The following is a 25,367-nucleotide window of genomic DNA, read 5'->3' as shown; positions in this document are numbered from 1 at the left end:
AATTCCACAAGAACTGCCTTAGCGAAAGGCTTCTTGAGAGGAAAGGTGTAACTCTGCGAGATGATTTCACAGAACACAAAGAAGTTTCTCAGAAAGCTTCTTTCTCTTTGTTATCGGAGGATATTTCCTTTGGCCCTATTGTCTTCAAAGGGATCCGAAATATCTGTTCTCAGATTCCACAGAAATAAGGCTAGCAAAGAGATCCACGAAATACAGATGTAACTCTGTGAGATGAATTAACAGAACACTAAGCAGTTTCTCAGAAAGCTTCTTTCCAGATTTCATCTGAGGATATTTCCTTTCTCACCATAGCCATCTATGGGCTTCCAAATATCACTTTGCCAATTTCACAAGAACTGTCTTAGCGAAAGGCTTCTTGAGGGGAAAGCTGTAACTCTGTGAGATGATTTCAGAGAACACAAAGAAGTTTCTCCGAAAGCTTCTTTCTCTTTGTTATCGGAGGATATTTCTTTTGGCCCTATGGTCTTCAAAGGGATCCGAAATATCTGTTCACAGATTCCACCGAAATAAGGCTAGCAAAGAGATCCACGAAATACAGATGTAACTCTGTGAGACGAATTAACAGAACACTAAGCAGTTTCTCAGAAAGCTTCTTTCCAGATTTCATCTGAGGATATTTCCTTTTTCACCATAGCCCTCTATGGGCTTCCAAATATCACTTTGCCAATTCCACAAGAACTGTCTTAGCGAAAGGCTTCTTGAGGGGAAAGCCGTAACTCTGTGAGATGATTTCACAGAACACAATGAAGTTTGTCAGAAAGCTTCTTTCTCTTTGTTATCGGAGGATATTTCCTTTGGCCCTATGGTCTTCAAAGGGATCTGAAATATCTGTTCTCAGATTCCACAGAAATAAGGCTAGAAAACAGATCCACGAAATACAGATGTAACTCTGTGAGATGAATCAACAGAACACTAAGCAGTTTCTCAGAAAGCTTCTTTCGAGATTTCATCGGAGGATATTTCCTTTTTCACCATAGCCCTCTATGGCCTTCCAAATATCACTTTGCCAATTCCACAAGAACTCTCTTAGCGAAAGGCTTCTTCTAAGGAAAGCTGTAACTCTGTGAGAAGATTTCAAAGAACACAAAGAAGTTTCTCAGAAAGCTTCTTTCTCTTTGTTATCAAAGGATATTTCCTTTGGCCCTGTAGTCTTCAAAGGGATCCGAAATATCTGTTCTCAGCTTCCACAGAAATAAGGCTAGCAAAGAGATCCACGAAATACAGATGTAACTCTGAGAGATGAATTAACAGAACACTAAGCAGTTTCTCAGAAAGCTTCTTTCCAGATTTCATCTGAGGATATTTCCTTTTTCACCATAGCCCTCTATGGGCTTCCAAATATCACTTTGCCAATTCCACAAGAACTGTCTTAGCGAAAGTCTTCTTCTAGGGAAAGCTGTAACTCTGTGAGATGATTTCACAGAACACAAAGAAGTTTCCCAGAAAGCTTCTTTCTCTTTTTTATCAGAGGATATTTCCTTTGGCCCTATGGTCTTCAAAGGGATCCGAAATATCAGTTCACAGATTCCACAGAAATAAGGCTAGCAAAGAGATCCAAGAAATACAGATGTAACTCTGTGATATGAATTAAAGAACACTAAGCAGTTTCTCAGAAAGCTTCTTTCCAGATATCATCTGAGGATATTTCCTTTTTCACCATAGCCCTCTATGGGCTTCCAAATATCACTTTGCCAATTCCACAAAAACTGTCTTAGCGAAAGGCTTCTTGAGGGGAAAGCTGTAACTCTGTGAGATGATTTCACAGAACACAAAGAAGTTTCTCAGAAAGCTTCTTTCTCTTTGTTATCGGAGGATATTTCTTTTGACCCTATGGTCTTCAAAGGGATCCGAAATATCTGTTCACAGATTCCACCGAAATAAGGCTAGCAAAGAGATCCACGAAATACAGATGTAACTCTGTGAGACGAATTAACAGAACAGTAAGCAGTTTCTCAGAAAGCTTCTTTCCAGATTTCATCTGAGGATATTTCCTTTTTCACCATAGCCCTCTATGGGCTTCCAAATATCACTTTGCCAATTCCGCAAGAACTGTCTTAGCGAAAGGCTTCTTGAGGGGAAAGATGTAACTCTGTGAGATCATTTCACAGAACCCTAAGATGTTTCTCAGAAAGCTTCTTTCTCTTTTTTATCGGTGGATATTTCCTTTGGCCCTATGGTGTTCAAAGGGATCCGAAATATCTTTTCACAGATTCCACAGAAATAAGGCTAGCAAAGAGATCCACGAAATACAGATGTAACTCCGTGAGATGAATTAACAGAACACTAAGCAGTTTCTCAGAAAGCTTCTTTCCAGATATAATCTTAGGATATTTCCTTTTTCACAATAGCCCTCTATGGGCCTCCAAATATCACTTTGCCAATTCCACAAAAACTGTCTTAGCGAAATGCTTTTTGAGGGGAAAGCTGTAACTCTGTGAGATGATTTCACAGAACACAAAGAAGTTTCTCAGAAAGCTTCTTTCTCTTTGTTATCGGAGGATATTTCCTTTGGCCCTATGCTATTTAAAGGGATCCGAAATATCTGTTCTCAGATTCCACAGAAATAAGGCTAGCAAAGAGATCCACGAAATACAAATGTAACTCTGTGAGATGAATTAACAGAACACTAGGCAGTTTCTCAGAAAGCTTCTTTCCACATTTCATCTGAGGATATTTCCCTTTTCACCATAGCCCTCTATGGGCTTCCAAATATCACTTTGCCAATTGAACAAGAACTGTCTTAGCGAAAGGCTTCTTTACGGGAAAGCTGTAACTCTGTGAGATGATTTCACAGAACACAAAGAAGTTTCTCAGAAAGCTTCTTTCTCTTTGTTATCGGAGGATATTTCCTTTGGCCCTATAGTCTCCAAAGGGATCCGAAATATCTGTTCTCAGATTCCACAGAAATAAGGCTAGCAAAGAGATCCACGAAATACAGATGTAACTCTGTGAGATGAATTACCAGAACACTAAGCAGTTTCTCAGAAAGCTTCTTTCCAGATTTCATCTGAGGATATTTCCTTTTTCACCATAGCCCTCTATGGACTTCCAAATATAACTTTGCCAATTCCACAAGAACTGTCTTAGCGAAAGGCTTCTTGAGCGGAAAGCTGTAACTCTGTGAGATGATTTCACAGAACACAAAGAAGTTTCTCAGAAAGCTTCTTTCTCTTTGTTATCGGAGGAAATTTCCTTTGGCCCTATGGTCTTCAAAGGGATCCGAAATATCTGTTCACAGATTCAACAGAAATAAGGCTAGCAAAGAGATCCACGAAATACACATGTAACTCTGTGAGATGAATTAACAGAACACTAAGCAGTTTCTCAGAAAGCTTCTTTCCAGATTTCATCTGAGGATATTTCCTTTTTCACCATAGCCCTCTATGGGCTTCCAAATATCACTTTGCCAATTCCACAAGAACTGTCTTAGCGAAAGGCTTCTTGAGTTGAAAGCTGTAACTCTGAGAGATGATTTCACAGAACACAAAGAAGTTTCTCAGAAAGTTTCTTTCTCTTTGTTATCGTAGGATATTTCCTTTGGCCTATAGTCTCCAAAGGGATCCGAAATATCTTTTCTCAGATTCCACAGGAATAAGGCTAGCAAAGAGATCCACGAAATACAGATGTAACTCTGTGAGATGAATTCACAGAACACAAAGCAGTGTCTCAGAAGGCTTCTTTCCAGATTTCATCGGAGGATATTTCCTTTTTCACCATAGCCCTCTATGGGCTTCCAAATATCACTTTGCCAATTCCACAAGAACTGTCTTAGCGAAAGGCTTCTTGAGGGGAAAGCTGTAACTCTGTGAGATGATTTCACAGAACACAAAGAAGTTTCTCAGAAAGCTTCTTTCTCTTTGTTATCGGAGGATATTTCCTTTGGCCCTATAGTCTCCAAAGGGATCCGAAATATCTGTTTTCAGATTCCACAGAAATAAGGCTAGCAAAGAGATCCACGAAATACAGATGTAACTCTGTGAGATGAATTAACAGAACACTAAGCAGTTTCTCAGAAAGCTTCTTTCCAGATTTCATCTGAGGATATTTCCTTTTTCACCATAGCCCTCTAAGGGCTTCCAAATATCACTTTGCCAATTCCACAAGAACTGTCTTAGCGAAAGGCTTCTTGAGGGGAAAGCTGTAACTCTGTGAGATGATTTCACAGAACACAAAGAAGTTTCTCAGACAGCTTCTTTCTCTTTGTTATCGGAGGATATTTCCTTTGGCCCTATGCTCTTTAAAGGGATCCGAAATATCTCTTCTCAGATTCTACAGAAATAAGGCTAGCAAAGAGATCCATGAAATACAGATGTAACTCTGTGAGATGAATTAACAGAACACTAGGCAGTTTCTCAGAAAGCTTCTTTCCACATTTCATCTGAGGATATTTCCCTTTTCACCATAGCCATCTATGGGCTTCCAAATATCACTTTGCCAATTGCACAAGAACTGTCTTAGCGAAAGGCTTCTTTAGGGGAAAGCTGTAACTCTGTGAGATGATGTCACAGAACACAAAGAAGTTTCTCAGAAAGCTTCTTTCTCTTTGTTATCGGAGGATATTTCCTTTGGCCCTATAGTCTCCAAAGGGATCCGAAATATCTGTTCTCAGATTCCTCAGAAATAAGGCTAGCAAAGAGATCCAGGAAATACAGATGTAACTCTGTGAGATGAATTAACAGAACACTAAGCAGTTTCTCAGAAAGCTTCTTTCCAGATTTCATCTGAGGATATTTCCTTTTTCACCATAGCCCTCTATGGGCTTCCAAATATCACTTTGCCAATTCCACAAGAACTGTCTTAGCGAAAGGCTTCTTGAGCGGAAAGCTGTAACTCTGGGCTTCCAAATATCACTTTGCCAATTCCACAAGAACTGTCTTAGCGAAAGGCTTCTAGAGGGGAAAGCTGTAACTCTGTGAGATGATTTCACAGAACACAAAGAAGTTTCTCAGAAAGCTTCTTTCTCTATGTTATCGTAGGATATTTCCTTTGGCCCTATAGTCTTCAAAGGGATCCGAAATATCTGTTCTCAGATTCCACAGAAATAAGGCTAGCAAAGAGATCCCCGAAATACAGATGTAACTCTGTGAGATGAATTAACAGAACACTAAGCAGTTTCTCAGAAAGCTTCTTTCAAGATTTCATCTGAGGATATTTCCTTTTTCACCATAGCCCTCTACCGGCTTCCAAATATCACTTTGCCAATTTCACAAGAACTGTCTTAGCGAAAGGCTTCTTGAGGGGAAAGCTGTAACTCTGTGAGATGATTTCACAGAACACAAAGAAGTTTCTCAGAAAGCTTCTTTCTCTTTGTTATCAGAGGATATTTCTTTTGGGCCTAGGGTCTTCAAAGGGATCCGAAATATCTGTTCACAGATTCCACCGAAATAAGGCTAGCAAAGAGATCCACGAAATACTGATGTAACTCTGTGAGACGAATTAACAGAACACTAAGCAGTTTCTCAGAAAGCTTCTTTCCAGATTTCATCTGAGGATATTTCCTTTTTCACCATAGCCCTCTATGGGCTTCCAAATATCACTTTGCCAATTCCACAAGAACTGTCTTAGTGAAAGGCTTCTTGAGGGGAAAGCTGTAACTCTGTGAGATGATTTCACAGAACACAATGAAGTTTGTCAGAAAGCTTCTTTCTCTTTGTTATCGGAGGATATTTCCTTTGGCCCTATGGTCTTCAAAGCGATCTGAAATATCTGTTCTCAGATTCCACAGAAATAAGGCTAGCAAAGAGATCCACGAAATACAGATGTAACTCTGTGAGATGAATCAACAGAACACTAAGCAGTTTCTCAGAAAGCTTCTTTCGAGATTTCATCTGAGGATATTTACTTTTTCACCATAGCCCTCTATGGCCTTCCAAATATCACTTTGCCAATTCCACAAGAACTCTCTTAGCGAAAGGCTTCTTCTAAGGAAAGCTCTTACTCTGTGAGAAGATTTCACAGAACACAAAGAAGTTTCTCAGAAAGCTTCTTTCTCTTTGTTATCGAAGGATATTTCCTTTGGCCCTGTAGTCTTCAAAGGGATCCGAAATATCTGTTCTCAGCTTCCACAGAAATAAGGCTAGCAAAGAGATCCACGAAATACAGATGTAACTCTGTGAGATGAATTAACAGAACACTAAGCAGTTTCTCAGAAAGCTTCTTTCCAGATTTCATCTCAGAATATTTCCTTTTTCACCATAGCCCTCTATGGGCTTCCAAATATCACTTTGCCAATTCCACAAGAACTACCTTAGCGAAAGGCTTCTTGAGAGGAAAGGTGTAACTCTGCGAGATGATTTCACAGAACACAAAGAAGTTTCTCAGAAAGCTTCTTTCTCTTTGTTATCGGAGGATATTTCCTTTGGCCCTATAGTCTTCAAAGGGATCGGAAATATCTGTTCTCAGATTCCACAGAAATAAGGCTAGCAAAGAGATCCACGAAATACAGATGTAACTCTGTGAGATGAATTAACAGAACACTAAGCAGTTTCTCAGAAAGCTTCTTTCCAGATTTCATCTGAGGATATTTCCTTTCTCACCATAGCCATCTATGGGCTTCCAAATATCACTTTGCCAATTTCACAAGAACTGTCTTAGCGAAAGGCTTCTTGAGGGGAAAGCTGTAACTCTGTGAGATGATTTCAGAGAACACAAAGAAGTTTCTCCGAAAGCTTCTTTCTCTTTGTTATCGGAGGATATTTCTTTTGGCCCTATGGTCTTCAAAGGGATCCGAAATATCTGTTCACAGATTCCACCGAAATAAGGCTAGCAAAGAGATCCACGAAATACAGATGTAACTCTGTGAGACGAATTAACAGAACACTAAGCAGTTTCTCAGAAAGCTTCTTTCCAGATTTCATCTGAGGATATTTCCTTTCTCACCATAGCCCTCTAGGGGCTTCCAAATATCACTTTGCCAATTCCACAAGAACTGTCTTAGCGAAAGGCTTCTTGAGGGGAAAGCCGTAACTCTGTGAGATGATTTCACAGAACACAATGAAGTTTGTCAGAAAGCTTCTTTCTCTTTGTTATCGGAGGATATTTCCTTTGGCCCTATGGTCTTCAAAGGGATCTGAAATATCTGTTCTCAGATTCCACAGAAATAAGGCTAGAAAACAGATCCACGAAATACAGATGTAACTCTGTGAGATGAATTAAGAGAACACTAAGCAGTTTCTCAGAAAGCTTCTTTCGAGATTTCATCTGAGGATATTTCCTTTTTCACCATAGCCCTCTATGGCCTTCCAAATATCACTTTGCCAATTCCACAAGAACTCTCTTAGCGAAAGGCTTCTTCTAAGGAAAGCTGTAACTCTGTGAGAAGATTTCAAAGAACACAAAGAAGTTTCTCAGAAAGCTTCTTTCTCTTTGTTATCAAAGGATATTTCCTTTGGCCCTGTAGTCTTCAAAGGGATCCGAAATATCTGTTCTCAGCTTCCACAGAAATAAGGCTAGCAAAGAGATCCCCGAAATACAGATGTAACTCTGTGAGATGAATTAACAGAACACTAAGCAGTTTCTCAGAAAGCTTCTTTCAAGATTTCATCTGAGGATATTTCCTTTTTCACCATAGCCCTCTACCGGCTTCCAAATATCACTTTGCCAATTTCACAAGAACTGTCTTAGCGAAAGGCTTCTTGAGGGGAAAGCTGTAACTCTGTGAGATGATTTCACAGAACACAAAGAAGTTTCTCAGAAAGCTTCTTTCTCTTTGTTATCAGAGGATATTTCTTTTGGGCCTAGGGTCTTCAAAGGGATCCGAAATATCTGTTCACAGATTCCACCGAAATAAGGCTAGCAAAGAGATCCACGAAATACTGATGTAACTCTGTGAGACGAATTAACAGAACACTAAGCAGTTTCTCAGAAAGCTTCTTTCCAGATTTCATCTGAGGATATTTCCTTTTTCACCATAGCCCTCTATGGGCTTCCAAATATCACTTTGCCAATTCCACAAGAACTGTCTTAGTGAAAGGCTTCTTGAGGGGAAAGCTGTAACTCTGTGAGATGATTTCACAGAACACAATGAAGTTTGTCAGAAAGCTTCTTTCTCTTTGTTATCGGAGGATATTTCCTTTGGCCCTATGGTCTTCAAAGCGATCTGAAATATCTGTTCTCAGATTCCACAGAAATAAGGCTAGCAAAGAGATCCACGAAATACAGATGTAACTCTGTGAGATGAATCAACAGAACACTAAGCAGTTTCTCAGAAAGCTTCTTTCGAGATTTCATCTGAGGATATTTACTTTTTCACCATAGCCCTCTATGGCCTTCCAAATATCACTTTGCCAATTCCACAAGAACTCTCTTAGCGAAAGGCTTCTTCTAAGGAAAGCTCTTACTCTGTGAGAAGATTTCACAGAACACAAAGAAGTTTCTCAGAAAGCTTCTTTCTCTTTGTTATCGAAGGATATTTCCTTTGGCCCTGTAGTCTTCAAAGGGATCCGAAATATCTGTTCTCAGCTTCCACAGAAATAAGGCTAGCAAAGAGATCCACGAAATACAGATGTAACTCTGTGAGATGAATTAACAGAACACTAAGCAGTTTCTCAGAAAGCTTCTTTCCAGATTTCATCTCAGAATATTTCCTTTTTCACCATAGCCCTCTATGGGCTTCCAAATATCACTTTGCCAATTCCACAAGAACTACCTTAGCGAAAGGCTTCTTGAGAGGAAAGGTGTAACTCTGCGAGATGATTTCACAGAACACAAAGAAGTTTCTCAGAAAGCTTCTTTCTCTTTGTTATCGGAGGATATTTCCTTTGGCCCTATAGTCTTCAAAGGGATCGGAAATATCTGTTCTCAGATTCCACAGAAATAAGGCTAGCAAAGAGATCCACGAAATACAGATGTAACTCTGTGAGATGAATTAACAGAACACTAAGCAGTTTCTCAGAAAGCTTCTTTCCAGATTTCATCTGAGGATATTTCCTTTCTCACCATAGCCATCTATGGGCTTCCAAATATCACTTTGCCAATTTCACAAGAACTGTCTTAGCGAAAGGCTTCTTGAGGGGAAAGCTGTAACTCTGTGAGATGATTTCAGAGAACACAAAGAAGTTTCTCCGAAAGCTTCTTTCTCTTTGTTATCGGAGGATATTTCTTTTGGCCCTATGGTCTTCAAAGGGATCCGAAATATCTGTTCACAGATTCCACCGAAATAAGGCTAGCAAAGAGATCCACGAAATACAGATGTAACTCTGTGAGACGAATTAACAGAACACTAAGCAGTTTCTCAGAAAGCTTCTTTCCAGATTTCATCTGAGGATATTTCCTTTCTCACCATAGCCCTCTAGGGGCTTCCAAATATCACTTTGCCAATTCCACAAGAACTGTCTTAGCGAAAGGCTTCTTGAGGGGAAAGCCGTAACTCTGTGAGATGATTTCACAGAACACAATGAAGTTTGTCAGAAAGCTTCTTTCTCTTTGTTATCGGAGGATATTTCCTTTGGCCCTATGGTCTTCAAAGGGATCTGAAATATCTGTTCTCAGATTCCACAGAAATAAGGCTAGAAAACAGATCCACGAAATACAGATGTAACTCTGTGAGATGAATTAAGAGAACACTAAGCAGTTTCTCAGAAAGCTTCTTTCGAGATTTCATCTGAGGATATTTCCTTTTTCACCATAGCCCTCTATGGCCTTCCAAATATCACTTTGCCAATTCCACAAGAACTCTCTTAGCGAAAGGCTTCTTCTAAGGAAAGCTGTAACTCTGTGAGAAGATTTCAAAGAACACAAAGAAGTTTCTCAGAAAGCTTCTTTCTCTTTGTTATCAAAGGATATTTCCTTTGGCCCTGTAGTCTTCAAAGGGATCCGAAATATCTGTTCTCAGCTTCCACAGAAATAAGGCTAGCAAAGAGATCCACGAAATACAGATGTAACTCTGAGAGATGAATTAACAGAACACTAAGCAGTTTCTCAGAAAGCTTCTTTCCAGATTTCATCTGAGGATATTTCCTTTTTCACCATAGCCCTCTATGGGCTTCCAAATATCACTTTGCCAATTCCACAAGAACTGTCTTAGCGAAAGTCTTCTTCTAGGGAAAGCTGTAACTCTGTGAGATGATTTCACAGAACACAAAGAAGTTTCCCAGAAAGCTTCTTTCTCTTTTTTATCAGAGGATATTTCCTTTGGCCCTATGGTCTTCAAAGGGATCCGAAATATCAGTTCACAGATTCCACAGAAATAAGGCTAGCAAAGAGATCCAAGAAATACAGATGTAACTCTGTGATATGAATTAAAGAACACTAAGCAGTTTCTCAGAAAGCTTCTTTCCAGATATCATCTGAGGATATTTCCTTTTTCACCATAGCCCTCTATGGGCTTCCAAATATCACTTTGCCAATTCCACAAAAACTGTCTTAGCGAAAGGCTTCTTGAGGGGAAAGCTGTAACTCTGTGAGATGATTTCACAGAACACAAAGAAGTTTCTCAGAAAGCTTCTTTCTCTTTGTTATCGGAGGATATTTCTTTTGGCCCTATGGTCTTCAAAGGGATCCGAAATATCTGTTCACAGATTCCACCGAAATAAGGCTAGCAAAGAGATCCACGAAATACAGATGTAACTCTGTGAGACGAATTAACAGAACAGTAAGCAGTTTCTCAGAAAGCTTCTTTCCAGATTTCATCTGAGGATATTTCCTTTTTCACCATAGCCCTCTATGGGCTTCCAAATATCACTTTGCCAATTCCGCAAGAACTGTCTTAGCGAAAGGCTTCTTGAGGGGAAAGATGTAACTCTGTGAGATCATTTCACAGAACCCTAAGATGTTTCTCAGAAAGCTTCTTTCTCTTTTTTATCGGTGGATATTTCCTTTGGCCCTATGGTGTTCAAAGGGATCCGAAATATCTTTTCACAGATTCCACAGAAATAAGGCTAGCAAAGAGATCCACGAAATACAGATGTAACTCCGTGAGATGAATTAACAGAACACTAAGCAGTTTCTCAGAAAGCTTCTTTCCAGATATCATCTTAGGATATTTCCTTTTTCACAATAGCCCTCTATGGGCCTCCAAATATCACTTTGCCAATTCCACAAAAACTGTCTTAGCGAAATGCTTTTTGAGGGGAAAGCTGTAACTCTGTGAGATGATTTCACAGAACACAAAGAAGTTTCTCAGAAAGCTTCTTTCTCTTTGTTATCGGAGGATATTTCCTTTGGCCCTATAGTCTCCAAAGGGATCCGAAATATCTGTTCTCAGATTCCACAGAAATAAGGCTAGCAAAGAGATCCACGAAATACAGATGTAACTCTGTTAGATGAATTACCAGAACACTAAGCAGTTTCTCAGAAAGCTTCTTTCGAGATTTCATCTGAGGATATTTCCTTTTTCACCATAGCCCTCTATGGGCTTCCAAATATCACTTTGCCAATTCCACAAGAACTGTCTTAGCGAAAGGCTTCTTGAGCGGAAAGCTGTAACTCTGTGAGATGATTTCACAGAACACAAAGAAGTTTCTCAGAAAGCTTCTTTCTCTTTGTTATCGGAGGAAATTTCCTTTGGCCCTATGGTCTTCAAAGGGATCCGAAATATCTGTTCACAGATTCAACAGAAATAAGGCTAGCAAAGAGATCCACGAAATACAGATGTAACTCTGTGAGATGAATTAACAGAACACTAAGCAGTTTCTCAGAAAGCTTCTTTCCAGATTTCATCTGAGGATATTTCCTTTTTCACCATAGCCCTCTATGGGCTTCCAAATATCACTTTGCCAATTCCACAAGAACTGTCTTAGCGAAAGGCTTCTTGAGTTGAAAGCTGTAACTCTGTGAGATGATTTCACAGAACACAAAGAAGTTTCTCAGAAAGTTTCTTTCTCTTTGTTATCGTAGGATATTTCCTTTGGCCTATAGTCTCCAAAGGGATCCGAAATATCTTTTCTCAGATTCCACAGGAATAAGGCTAGCAAAGAGATCCACGAAATACAGATGTAACTCTGTGAGATGAATTCACAGAACACAAAGCAGTGTCTCAGAAAGCTTCTTTCCAGATTTCATCGGAGGATATTTCCTTTTTCACCATTGCCCTCTATGGGCTTCCAAATATCACTTTGCCAATTCCACAAGAACTGTCTTAGCGAAAGGCTTCTTGAGGGGAAAGCTGTAACTCTGTGAGATGATTTCACAGAACACAAAGAAGTTTCTCAGAAAGCTTCTTTCTCTTTGTTATCGGAGGATATTTCCTTTGGCCCTATAGTCTCCAAAGGGATCCGAAATATCTGTTTTCAGATTCCACAGAAATAAGGCTAGCAAAGAGATCCACGAAATACAGATGTAACTCTGTGAGATGAATTAACAGAACACTAAGCAGTTTCTCAGAAAGCTTCTTTCCAGATTTCATCTGAGGATATTTCCTTTTTCACCATAGCCCTCTAAGGGCTTCCAAATATCACTTTGCCAATTCCACAAGAACTGTCTTAGCGAAAGGCTTCTTGAGGGGAAAGCTGTAACTCTGTGATATGATTTCACAGAACACAAAGAAGTTTCTCAGAAAGCTTCTTTCTCTTTGTTATCGGAGGATATTTCCTTTGGCCCTATGCTCTTTAAAGGGATCCGAAATATCTCTTCTCAGATTCTACAGAAATAAGGCTAGCAAAGAGATCCATGAAATACAGATGTAACTCTGTGAGATGAATTAACAGAACACTAGGCAGTTTCTCAGAAAGCTTCTTTCCACATTTCATCTGAGGATATTTCCCTTTTCACCATAGCCATCTATGGACTTCCAAATATCACTTTGCCAATTGCACAAGAACTGTCTTAGCGAAAGGCTTCTTGAGGGGAAAGCTGTAACTCTGTGAGATGATTTCACAGAACACAAAGAAGTTTCTCAGAAAGCTTCTTTCTCTTTGTTATCGGAGGATATTTCCTTTGGCCCTATAGTCTCCAAAGGGATCCGAAATATCTGTTCTCAGATTCCTCAGAAATAAGGCTAGCAAAAAGATCCAGGAAATACAGATGTAACTCTGTGAGATGAATTAACAGAACACTAAGCAGTTTCTCAGAAAGCTTCTTTCCAGATTTCATCTGAGGATATTTCCTTTTTCACCATAGCCCTCTATGGGCTTCCAAATATCACTTTGCCAATTCCACAAGAACTGTCTTAGCGAAAGGCTTCTTGAGCGGAAAGCTGTAACTCTGGGCTTCCAAATATCACTTTGCCAATTCCACAAGAACTGCCTTAGCGAAAGGCTTCTTGAGGGGAAAGCCGTAACTCTGTGAGATGATTTCACAGAACACAATGAAGTTTGTCAGAAAGCTTCTTTCTCTTTGTTATCGGAGGATATTTCCTTTGGCCCTATGGTCTTCAAAGGGATCTGAAATATCTGTTCTCAGATTCCACAGAAATAAGGCTAGAAAACAGATCCACGAAATACAGATGTAACTCTGTGAGATGAATCAACAGAACACTAAGCAGTTTCTCAGAAAGCTTCTTTCGAGATTTCATCTGAGGATATTTCCTTTTTCACCATAGCCCTCTATGGCCTTCCAAATATCACTTTGCCAATTCCACAAGAACTCTCTTAGCGAAAGGCTTCTTCTAAGGAAAGCTGTAACTCTGTGAGAAGATTTCACAGAACACAAAGAAGTTTCTCAGAAAGCTTCTTTCTCTTTGTTATCAAAGGATATTTCCTTTGGCCCTGTAGTCTTCAAAGGGATCCGAAATATCTGTTCTCAGCTTCCACAGAAATAAGGCTAGCAAAGAGATCCACGAAATACAGATGTAACTCTGTGAGATGAATTAACAGAACACTAAGCAGTTTCTCAGAAAGCTTCTGTCCAGATTTCATCTGAGGATATTTCCTTTTTCAACATAGCCCTCTATGGGCTTCCAAATATCACTTTGCCAATTCCACAAGAACTGTCTTAGCGAAAGGCTTCTTGAGTTGAAAGCTGTAACTCTGAGAGATGATTTCACAGAACACAAAGAAGTTTCTCAGAAAGCTTCTTTCTCTTTGTTATCGTAGGATATTTCCTTTGGCCTATAGTCTCCAAAGGGATCCGAAATATCTTTTCTCAGATTCCACAGAAATAAGGCTAGCAAAGAGATCCACGAAATACAGATGTAACTCTGTGAGATGAATTAACAGAACACTAAGCAGTTTCTCAGAAAGCTTCTTTCCAGATTTCATCTGAGGATATTTCCTTTTTCACCATAGCCCTCTATGGGCTTCCAAATATCACTTTGCCAATTCCACAAGAACTGCCTTAGTGAAAGGCTTCTTGTAGGGAAAGCTGTAACTCTGTGAGATGATTTCACAGAACACAAAGAAGTTTCTCAGTACGCTTCTTTCTCTTTATTATCGGAGGATATTTCCTTTGGCCCTATAGTCTTCAAAGGGATCCGAAATATCTGTTCTCAGATTCCACAGAAATAAGGCTAGCAAAGAGATCCACGAAATACAGATGTAACTCTGTAAGGTGAAGTAATAGAACACTAAGCAGTTTCTCAGAAAGCTTCTTTCCAGATTTCGTCTGAGGATATTTCCTTTTTCACCATAGCACTCTATGGGATTCCAAATATCACTTTGCCAATTCCACAAGAACTGTCTTAGCGAAAGGCTTCTTGAGGGGAAAGCTGTAACTCTGTGAGATGATTTCACAGAACACAAAGAAGTTTCTCAGAAAGCTTCTTTCTCTATGTTATCGGAGGATATTTCCTTTGGCCCTATAGTCTCCAAAGGGATCCGAAATATCTGTTCTCAGATTCCACAGAAATAAGGCTAGCAAAGAGATCCACGAAATACAGGTGTAACTCTGTGAGATGAATTAACAGGACACTAAGCAGTTTCTCAGAAAGCTTCTTTCCAGATTTCATCTGAGGATATTTCCTTTTTCACCATAGCCCTCTATGGGCTTCCAAATATCACTTTGCCAATTCCACAAGAACTGTCTTAGCGAAAGGCTTCTTCTAGGGAAAGCTGTAACTCTGTGAGATGATTTCAGAGAACACAAAGAAGTTTCTCAGAAAGCTTCTTTCTCTTTTTTATCGGAGGATATTTCCTTTGGCCCTATGGTCTTCAAAGGGATCCGAAATATCAGTTCACAGATTCCACAGAAATAAGGCTAGCAAAGAGATCCAAGAAATACAGAAGTAACTCTGTGAGATGAATTCACAGAACACAAAGCAGTGTCTCAGAAAGCTTCTTTCCAGATTTTTTCGGAGGATATTTCCTTTTTCACCATAGCCCTCTATGGGCTTCCAAATATCACTTTGCCAATTCCACAAGAACTGTCTTAGCGAAAGGCTTCTTGAGGGGAAAGCTGTAACTCTGTGAGATGATTTCACAGAACACAAAGAAGTTTCTCAGAAAGCTTCTTTCTCTTTGTTATCGGAGGAAATTTCCTTTGGCCCTATGGTCTTCAAAGGGATCCGAAATATCTGTTCACAGATTCCACAGAAATAAGGCTAGCAAAGAGATCCACGAAATACACATGTAACACTGTGAGATGAATTAAGAGAACACTAAGCAGTTTCTCAGAAAGCTTCTTTCCAGATTTCATCTGAGGATATTTCCTTTTTCACCATAGCCCTCTATGGGCTTCCAAATATCACTTTGCCAATTCCACAAGAACTGTCTTAGCGAAAGGCTTCTTGAGGGGAAAGCTGTAACTCTGTGAGATGATTTCACAGAACACAAAGAAGTTTCTCAGAAAGCTTCTTTCTCTTTGTTATCGGAGGATATTTCCTTTGGCCCTATAGTCTCCAAAGGGATCCGAAATATCTGATCTCAGATTCCACAGAAATAAGGCTAGCAAAGAGATCCACGAAATACAGATGTAACTCTGTGAGATGAATTAACAGAACACTAAGCAGTTTCTCAGAAAGCTTCTTTCCAGATTTCATCTGAGGATATTTCCTTTTTCACCATAGCCCTCTAGGGGCTTCAAAATATCACTTTGCCAATTCCACAAGAACTGTCTTAGCGAAAGGCTTCTTGAGGGGAAAGCTGTAACTCTGTGAGATGATTTCACAGAACACAAAGAAGTTTCTCAGAAAGCTTCTTTCTCTTTGTTATCGGAGGATATTTCCTTTGGCCCTATAGTCTCCAAAGGGATCCGAAATATCTGTTCTCAGATTCCACAGAAATAAGGCTAGCAAAGAGATCCACGAAATACAGATGTAACTCTGTTAGATGAATTACCAGAACACTAAGCAGTTTCTCAGAAACCTTCTTTCGAGATTTCATCTGAGGATATTTCCTTTTTCACCATAGCCCTCTATGGGCTTCCAAATATCACTTTGCCAATTCCACAAGAACTGTCTTAGCGAAAGGCTTCTTCTAGGGAAAGCTGTAACTCTGTGAGATGATTTCACAGAAAACAAAGAAGTTTCTCAGAAAGCTTCTTTCTCTTTTTTATCGGAGGATATTTCCTTTGGCCCTATGGTCTTCAAAGGGATCCGAAATATCAGTTCACAGATTCCACAGAAATAAGGCTAGCAAAGAGATCCAAGAAATACAGATGTAACTCTGTGAGATGAATTCACAGAACACAAAGCAGTGTCTCAGAAAGCTTCTTTCCAGATTTCTTCGGAGGATATTTCCTTTTTCACCATAGCCCTCTATGGGCTTCCAAATATCACTTTGCCAATTCCACAAGAACTGTCTTAGCGAAAGGCTTCTTGAGGGGAAAGCTGTAACTCTGTGAGATGATTTCACAGAACACAAAGAAGTTTCTCAGAAAGCTTCTTTCTCTTTGTTATCGGAGGAAATTTCCTTTGGCCCTATGGTCTTCAAAGGGATCCGAAATATCTGTTCACAGATTCCACAGAAATAAGGCTAGCAAAGAGATCCACGAAATACACATGTAACACTGTGAGATGAATTAAGAGAACACTAAGCAGTTTCTCAGAAAGCTTCTTTCCAGATTTCATCTGAGGATATTTCCTTTTTCACCATAGCCCTCTATGGGCTTCCAAATATCACTTTGCCAATTCCACAAGAACTGTCTTAGCGAAAGGCTTCTTGAGGGGAAAGCTGTAACTCTGTGAGATGATTTCACAGAACACAAAGAAGTTTCTCAGAAAGCTTCTTTCTCTTTGTTATCGGAGGATATTTCCTTTGGCCCTATAGTCTCCAAAGGGATCCGAAATATCTGATCTCAGATTCCACAGAAATAAGGCTAGCAAAGAGATCCACGAAATACAGATGTAACTCTGTGAGATGAATTAACAGAACACTAAGCAGTTTCTCAGAAAGCTTCTTTCCAGATTTCATCTGAGGATATTTCCTTTTTCACCATAGCCCTCTAGGGGCTTCAAAATATCACTTTGCCAATTCCACAAGAACTGTCTTAGCGAAAGGCTTCTTGAGGGGAAAGCTGTAACTCTGTGACATGATTTCAAAGAACCAAAAGACGTTTCTCAGAAAGCTTCTTTCTCTTTGTTATCGGTGGATATATCCTTTGGCCCTATGGTCTTCAAAGGGATCCGAAATATCTTTTCACAGATTCCACAGAAATAAGGCTAGCAAAGAGATCCACGAAATACAGATGTAACTCTGTGAGATGAATTAACAGAACACTAAGCAGTTTCTCAGAAAGCTTCTTTCCAGATATCATCTGAGAATATTTCCTTTTTCACCATAGCCCTCTATGGGCTTCCAAATATCACTTTGCCAATTCCACAATAACTGTCTTAGCGAAATGCTTCTTGAGGGGAAAGCTGTAACTCTGTGAGATGATTTCACAGAACACAAAGAAGTTTCTCTGAATGCTTCTTTCTCTTTGTTATCGGAGGATATTTCCTTTGGCCCTATGCTCTTTAAAGGGATCCGAAATATCTCTTCTCAGATTCCACAGAAAGAAGGCTAGCATAGAGATCCAGGAAATACAAATGTAACTCTGTGAGATGAATTAACAGAACACTAGGCAGTTTCTCAGAAAGCTTCTTTCCACATTTCATCTGAGGATATTTCCCTTTTCACCATAGCCCTCTATGGGCTTCCAAATATCACTTTGCCAATTCCACAAGAACTGTCTTAGCGAAAGGCTTCTTGAGGGGAAATCTGTAACTCTGTGAGATGATTTCACAGAACACAAAGAAGTTTCTCAGAAAGCTTCTTTCTCTTTGTTATCGGAGGATATTTCCTTTGGCCCTATAGTCTCCAAAGGGATCCGAAATATCTGATCTCAGATTCCACAGAAATAAGGCTAGCAAAGAGATCCACGAAATACAGATGTAACTCTGTGAGATGAATTAACAGAACACTAAGCAGTTTCTCAGAAAGCTTCTTTCCAGATTTCATCTGAGGATATTTCCTTTTTCACCATAGCCCTCTATGGGCTTCCAAATATCACTTTGCCAATTCCACAAGAACTGGCTTAGCGAAAGGCTTCTTGAGCGGAAAGCTGTAACTCTGTGAGATGATTTCACAGAACACAAAGAAGTTTCCCAGAAAGCTTCTTTCTCTTTGTTATCGGAGGAAATTTCCTTTGGCCCTATGGTCTTCAAAGGGATCCGAAATATCTGTTCACAGATTCAACAGAAATAAGGCTAGCAAAGAGATCCACGAAATACAGATGTAACTCTGTGAGATGAATTAACAGAACACTAAGCAGTTTCTCAGAAACTCCTTTCCAGATTTCATCTGAGGATATTTCCTTTTTCACCATAGCCCTCTAAGGGCTTCCAAATATCACTTTGCCAATTCCACAAGAACTGTCTTAGCGAAAGGCTTCTTGAGGGGAAAGCTGTAACTCTGTGAGATGTATACACAGAACACAATGAAGTTTGTCAGAAAGCTTCTTTCTCTTTGTTATCGGAGGATATTTCCTTTGGCCCTATGGTCTTCAAAGGGATCTGAAATATCTGTTCTCAGATTCCACAGAAATAAGGCTAGCAAACAGATCCACGAAATACAGATGTAACTCTGTGAGATGAATCAACAGAACACTAAGCAGTTTCTCAGAAAGCTTCTTTCGAGATTTCATCTGAGGATATTTCCTTTTTCACTATAGCCCTCTATGGCCTTCCAAATATCACTTTGCCAATTCCACAAGAACTCTCTTAGCGAAAGGCTTCTTCTAAGGAAAGCTGTAACTCTGTGAGAAGATTTCACAGAACACAAAGAAGTTTCTCAGAAAGCTTCTTTCTCTTTGTTATCGGAGGAAATTTCCTTTGGCCCTACGGTCTTCAAAGGGATCCGAAATATCTGTTCACAGATTCAACAGAAATAAGGCTAGCAAAGAGATCCACGAAATACACATGTAACTCTGTGAGATGAATTAACAGAACACTAAGCAGTTTCTCAGAAAGCTTCTTTCCAGATTTCATCTGAGGATATTTCCTTTTTCACCATAGCCCTCTATGGGCTTCCAAATATCACTTTGCCAATTCCACAAGAACTGTCTTAGCGAAAGGCTTCTTGTGTTGAAAGCTGTAACTCTGAGAGATGATTTCACAGAACTCAAAGAAGTTTCTCAGAAAGCTTCTTTCTCTTTGTTATCGTAGGATATTTCCTTTGGCCTATAGTCTCCACAGGGATCCGAAATATCTTTTCTCAGATTCCACAGAAATAAGGCTAGCAAAGAGATCCACGAAATACAGATGTAACTCTGTGAGATGAATTAACAGAACACTAAGCAGTTTCTCAGAAAGCTTCTTTCCAGATTTCATCTGAGGATATTTCCTTTTTCACCATAGCCCTCTATGGGCTTCCAAATATCACTTTGCCAATTCCACAAGAACTGCCTTAGTGAAAGGCTTCTTGTAGGGAAAGCTGTAACTCTGTGAGATGATTTCACAGAACACAAAGAAGTTTCTCAGTACGCTTCTTTCTCTTTGTTATCGGAGGATATTTCCTTTGGCCCTATAGTCTTCAAAGGGATCCGAAATATCTGTTCTCAGATTCCACAGAAATAAGGCTAGCAAAGAGATCCACGAAATACAGGTGTTGCTCTGTAAGATGAAGTAACAGAACACTAAGCAGTTTCTCAGAAAGCTTCTTTCCAGATTTCGTCTGAGGATATTTCCTTTTTCACCATAGCACTCTATGGGATTCCAAATATCACTTTGCCAATTCCACAAGAACTGTCTTAGCGAAAGGCTTCTCGAGGGGAAAGCTGTAACTCTGTGAGATGATTTCACAGAACACAAAGAAGTTTCTCAGAAAGCTTCTTTCTCTATGTTATCGGAGGATATTTCCTTTGGCCCTATAGTCTCCAAAGGGATCCGAAATATCTGTTCTCAGATTCCACAGAAATAAGGCTAGCAAAGAGATCCACGAAATACAGATGTAACTCTGTGAGATGAATTAACAGAACACTAAGCAGTTTCTCAGAAAGCTTCTTTCCAGATTTCATCTGAGGATATTTCCTTTTTCACCATAGCCCTCTATGGGCTTCCAAATATCACTTTGCCAATTCCACAAGAACTGCCTTAGTGAAAGGCTTCTTGTAGGGAAATCTGTAACTCTGTGAGATGATTTCACAGAACACAAAGAAGTTTCTCAGTACGCTTCTTTCTCTTTGTTATCGGAGGATATTTCCTTTGGCCCTATAGTCTTCAAAGGGATCCGAAATATCTGTTCTCAGATTCCACAGAAATAAGGCTAGCAAAGAGATCCACGAAATACAGATGTAACTCTGTAAGATGAAGTAACAGAACACTAAGCAGTTTCTCAGAAAGCTTCTTTCCAGATTTCGTCTGAGGATATTTCCTTTTTCACCATAGCACTCTATGGGATTCCAAATATCACTTTGCCAATTCCACAAGAACTGTCTTAGCGAAAGGCTTCTTGAGAGGAAAGCTGTAACTCTGTGAGATGATTTCACAGAACACAAAGAAGTTTCTCAGAAAGCTTCTTTCTCTATGTTATCGGAGGATATTTCCTTTGGCCCTATAGTCTCCAAAGGGATCCGAAATATCTGTTCTCAGATTCCACAGAAATAAGGCTAGCAAAGAGATCCACGAAATACAGGTGTAACTCTGTGAGATGAATTAACAGAACACTAAGCAGTTTCTCAGAAAGCTTCTTTCCAGATTTCATCTGAGGATATTTCCTTTTTCACCATAGCCCTCTATGGGCTTCCAAATATCACTTTGCCAATTCCACAAGAACTGTCTTAGCGAAAGGCTTCTTCTAGGGAAAGCTGTAACTCTGTGAGATGATTTCAGAGAACACAAAGAAGTTTCTCCGAAAGCTTCTTTCTCTTTTTTATCGGAGGATATTTCCTTTGGCCCTATGGTCTTCAAAGGGATCCGAAATATCAGTTCACAGATTCCACAGAAATAAGGCTAGCAAAGAGATCCAAGAAATACAGATGTAACTCTGTGAGATGAATTCACAGAACACAAAGCAGTGTCTCAGAAAGCTTCTTTCCAGATTTCTTCGGAGGATATTTCCTTTTTCACCATAGCCCTCTATGGGCTTCCAAATATCACTTTGCCAATTCCACAAGAACTGTCTTAGCGAAAGGCTTCTTGAGGGGAAAGCTGTAACTCTGTGAGATGATTTCACAGAACACAAAGAAGTTTCTCAGAAAGCTTCTTTCTCTTTGTTATCGGAGGAAATTTCCTTTGGCCCTATGGTCTTCAAAGGGATCCGAAATATCTGTTCACAGATTCCACAGAAATAAGGCTAGCAAAGAGATCCACGAAATACACATGTAACACTGTGAGATGAATTAAGAGAACACTAAGCAGTTTCTCAGAAAGCTTCTTTCCAGATTTCATCTGAGGATATTTCCTTTTTCACCATAGCCCTCTATGGGCTTCCAAATATCACTTTGCCAATTCCACAAGAACTGTCTTAGCGAAAGGCTTCTTGAGGGGAAAGCTGTAACTCTGTGAGATGATTTCACAGAACACAAAGAAGTTTCTCAGAAAGCTTCTTTCTCTTTGTTATCGGAGGATATTTCCTTTGGCCCTATAGTCTCCAAAGGGATCCGAAATATCTGATCTCAGATTCCACAGAAATAAGGCTAGCAAAGAGATCCACGAAATACAGATGTAACTCTGTGAGATGAATTAACAGAACACTAAGCAGTTTCTCAGAAAGCTTCTTTCCAGATTTCATCTGAGGATATTTCCTTTTTCACCATAGCCCTCTAGGGGCTTCAAAATATCACTTTGCCAATTCCACAAGAACTGTCTTAGCGAAAGGCTTCTTGAGGGTAAAGATGGAACTCTGTGACATGATTTCAAAGAACCAAAAGACGTTTCTCATAAAGCTTCTTTCTCTTTGTTATCGGTGGATATATCCTTTGGCCCTATGGTCTTCAAAGGGATCCGAAATATCTTTTCACAGATTCCACAGAAATAAGGCTAGCAAAGAGATCCACGAAATACAGATGTAACTCTGTGAGATGAATTAACAGAACACTAAGCAGTTTCTCAGAAAGCTTCTTTCCAGATTTCATCTGAGGATATTTCCTTTTTCACCATAGCCCTCTATGGGCTTCCAAATATCACTTTGCCAATTCCACAAGAACTGGCTTAGCGAAAGGCTTCTTGAGCGGAAAGCTGTAACTCTGTGAGATGATTTCACAGAACACAAAGAAGTTTCCCAGAAAGCTTCTTTCTCTTTGTTATCGGAGGAAATTTCCTTTGGCCCTATGGTCTTCAAAGGGATCCGAAATATCTGTTCACAGATTCAACAGAAATAAGGCTAGCAAAGAGATCCACGAAATACAGATGTAACTCTGTGAGATGAATTAACAGAACACTAAGCAGTTTCTCAGAAACTCCTTTCCAGATTTCATCTGAGGATATTTCCTTTTTCACCATAGCCCTCTAAGGGCTTCCAAATATCACTTTGCCAATTCCACAAGAACTGTCTTAGCGAAAGGCTTCTTGAGGGGAAAGCTGTAACTCTGTGAGATGTATACACAGAACACAATGAAGTTTGTCAGAAAGCTTCTTTCTCTTTGTTATCGGAGGATATTTCCTTTGGCCCTATGGTCTTCAAAGGGATCTGAAATATCTGTTCTCAGATTCCACAGAAATAAGGCTAGCAAACAGATCCACGAAATACAGATGTAACTCTGTGAGATGAATCAACAGAACACTAAGCAGTTTCTCAGAAAGCTTCTTTCGAGATTTCATCTGAGGATATTTCCTTTTTCACTATAGCCCTCTATGGCCTTCCAAATATCACTTTGCCAATTCCACAAGAACTCTCTTAGCGAAAGGCTTCTTCTAAGGAAAGCTGTAACTCTGTGAGAAGATTTCACAGAACACAAAGAAGTTTCTCAGAAAGCTTCTTTCTCTTTGTTATCGGAGGAAATTTCCTTTGGCCCTACGGTCTTCAAAGGGATCCGAAATATCTGTTCACAGATTCAACAGAAATAAGGCTAGCAAAGAGATCCACGAAATACACATGTAACTCTGTGAGATGAATTAACAGAACACTAAGCAGTTTCTCAGAAAGCTTCTTTCCAGATTTCATCTGAGGATATTTCCTTTTTCACCATAGCCCTCTATGGGCTTCCAAATATCACTTTGCCAATTCCACAAGAACTGTCTTAGCGAAAGGCTTCTTGTGTTGAAAGCTGTAACTCTGAGAGATGATTTCACAGAACTCAAAGAAGTTTCTCAGAAAGCTTCTTTCTCTTTGTTATCGTAGGATATTTCCTTTGGCCTATAGTCTCCACAGGGATCCGAAATATCTTTTCTCAGATTCCACAGAAATAAGGCTAGCAAAGAGATCCACGAAATACAGATGTAACTCTGTGAGATGAATTAACAGAACACTAAGCAGTTTCTCAGAAAGCTTCTTTCCAGATTTCATCTGAGGATATTTCCTTTTTCACCATAGCCCTCTATGGGCTTCCAAATATCACTTTGCCAATTCCACAAGAACTGCCTTAGTGAAAGGCTTCTTGTAGGGAAAGCTGTAACTCTGGGAGATGATTTCACAGAACACAAAGAAGTTTCTCAGTACGCTTCTTTCTCTTTGTTATCGGAGGATATTTCCTTTGGCCCTATAGTCTTCAAAGGGATCCGAAATATCTGTTCTCAGATTCCACAGAAATAAGGCTAGCAAAGAGATCCACGAAATACAGGTGTTGCTCTGTAAGATGAAGTAACAGAACACTAAGCAGTTTCTCAGAAAGCTTCTTTCCAGATTTCGTCTGAGGATATTTCCTTTTTCACCATAGCACTCTATGGGATTCCAAATATCACTTTGCCAATTCCACAAGAACTGTCTTAGCGAAAGGCTTCTCGAGGGGAAAGCTGTAACTCTGTGAGATGATTTCACAGAACACAAAGAAGTTTCTCAGAAAGCTTCTTTCTCTATGTTATCGGAGGATATTTCCTTTGGCCCTATAGTCTCCAAAGGGATCCGAAATATCTGTTCTCAGATTCCACAGAAATAAGGCTAGCAAAGAGATCCACGAAATACAGATGTAACTCTGTGAGATGAATTAACAGAACACTAAGCAGTTTCTCAGAAAGCTTCTTTCCAGATTTCATCTGAGGATATTTCCTTTTTCACCATAGCCCTCTATGGGCTTCCAAATATCACTTTGCGAATTCCACAAGAACTGCCTTAGTGAAAGGCTTCTTGTAGGGAAATCTGTAACTCTGTGAGATGATTTCACAGAACACAAAGAAGTTTCTCAGTACGCTTCTTTCTCTTTGTTATCGGAGGATATTTCCTTTGGCCCTATAGTCTTCAAAGGGATCCGAAATATCTGTTCTCAGATTCCACAGAAATAAGGCTAGCAAAGAGATCCACGAAATACAGATGTAACTCTGTAAGATGAAGTAACAGAACACTAAGCAGTTTCTCAGAAAGCTTCTTTCCAGATTTCGTCTGAGGATATTTCCTTTTTCACCATAGCACTCTATGGGATTCCAAATATCACTTTGCCAATTCCACAAGAACTGTCTTAGCGAAAGGCTTCTTGAGAGGAAAGCTGTAACTCTGTGAGATGATTTCACAGAACACAAAGAAGTTTCTCAGAAAGCTTCTTTCTCTATGTTATCGGAGGATATTTCCTTTGGCCCTATAGTCTCCAAAGGGATCCGAAATATCTGTTCTCAGATTCCACTGAAATAAGGCTAGCAAAGAGATCCACGAAATACAGGTGTAACTCTGTGAGATGAATTAACAGAACACTAAGCAGTTTCTCAGAAAGCTTCTTTCCAGATTTCATCTGAGGATATTTCCTTTTTCACCATAGCCCTCTATGGGCTTCCAAATATCACTTTGCCAATTCCACAAGAACTGTCTTAGCGAAAGGCTTCTTCTAGGGAAAGCTGTAACTCTGTGAGATGATTTCAGAGAACACAAAGAAGTTTCTCCGAAAGCTTCTTTCTCTTTTTTATCGGAGGATATTTCCTTTGGCCCTATGGTCTTCAAAGGGATCCGAAATATCAGTTCACAGATTCCACA

This window comes from Macaca mulatta, chromosome X (genome assembly GCF_049350105.2).
Source record: "Macaca mulatta isolate MMU2019108-1 chromosome X, T2T-MMU8v2.0, whole genome shotgun sequence".
Classification (NCBI taxonomy): Eukaryota; Metazoa; Chordata; class Mammalia; order Primates; family Cercopithecidae; genus Macaca; species Macaca mulatta.
The sequence above is the reverse complement of the archived record's forward strand: the minus strand, read 5'-3'. Positions refer to the sequence as shown.